We start from the raw sequence: 1,297 nt of genomic DNA on the forward strand, positions 1-1,297 counted from the left end.
CGATGGTTCTGCTGTAAAACTATTAAACCCATTAGTGGTAAAATTTTAAAGCATTGGGGAAATCGAGGATACTTGATATGCGAGTGAAGTGAGAGCATCTACTTCATGTATTCCAGCGACTCATCTTCTTGACGTATCTCGATTGGTTGGCCATTAATAATTGTTACTGGAAACCCTCTCAATGATTTCATAAGCCTCATTATAAGACTTACAAAGGATAGTACCATTAGTAGAAATGTCCACGACTATCCTCGTATGAGCATTGAGAGCATTATAAAAAGTCTCAAGTTGGATGCAATGTGGGATTCCGTAATGAGGGCATTTTTGTAATAATTCTTTGTACCTTTCCTATGCCTTATAAAAAGACTCATCATCCATTTGTTGGAAAGCAGTGATCTCATTCCTCAACTTAGCATTCTTGCTAGGCAGGAAATACTTCATGAGGAATCTTTCAGCTAACTCTTGCCATGTGGAAATTGATTTTGGTGTCAATGAGTTCAACTAGGCTCAAGCTCTGTCCCTTAGCAAAGATAGGAACAACTTCAATCGTAGTGCATCTTCAGGTACTCCGGTTAACTTGAAAGAATCGCTCACCTCCATGAACAATCTTAAGTGCAGGTGAGGATCTTCGGTAGGCATTCCACTGAATTGACCCACTGTCTGAAGCATCTAGAACATAAATGGCTTCAGTTCGAACTATTATGCCTCGATTTCAGGTCTTCTAATACTAGGATTAAGATCATGAAACATTGGCATGACATATTGTCTTAGAGGTCTATCTTCTCATTCGCAATAAGGATAGGATCTTGAGCCGGTTTTGCTCCGTTTCCTTGATTCGGATTTTTGAAGTTCATCTCTTCGATCCTTCTCTGACTTGCTTGTTTTCTTCACTGTCAAAAAGTTCTTTCAATCTCAGGGTCTACGAGGAGAAACCGATGATTTGATCAATACTCATAAACACCTGAAACAAACACAAAAAAATTAATTAAGTTAAAATTGAACAGAAAAATAAACCAAAATGCAAAATTAACAAATTCAAAAATAATGACTTTTCAAAACAGTCCCCGACAATGGCGCTAAAAACTTGGAACGACGGAAATGTGCAACTGTACACAATCGCAACAAGTAATAAAGTGACAAGAAAATGTCGAGTTATCGTACCCACAGGGACTGTGAAAAGAATTATTTATGAATGCAATTTTAAAAACACATTGGTGAAGAAAAATATTTTGATTTGGGGAGGTGATTAAAAACTAGGATTTTAACTAAGTAAAATAAATAAAAATAAAATAAAAGT

General features: G+C 36.4%; 1 non-coding gene across 1 annotated transcript; it reads left to right on the top strand.

Annotated features, from left to right (window-relative positions):
* Positions 1–304: 304 nt before the first annotated feature.
* On the top strand, positions 305–411 carry LOC128033625 (small nucleolar RNA R71). Its single transcript, XR_008189609.1, has one exon. It is a non-coding gene; the product is annotated as a small nucleolar RNA R71 (small nucleolar RNA).
* The last annotated feature ends 886 nt before the right edge of the window (positions 412–1,297 follow it).

This window comes from Gossypium raimondii, chromosome 1 (assembly GCF_025698545.1).
Source record: "Gossypium raimondii isolate GPD5lz chromosome 1, ASM2569854v1, whole genome shotgun sequence".
NCBI classification, from domain to species: Eukaryota; Viridiplantae; Streptophyta; class Magnoliopsida; order Malvales; family Malvaceae; genus Gossypium; species Gossypium raimondii.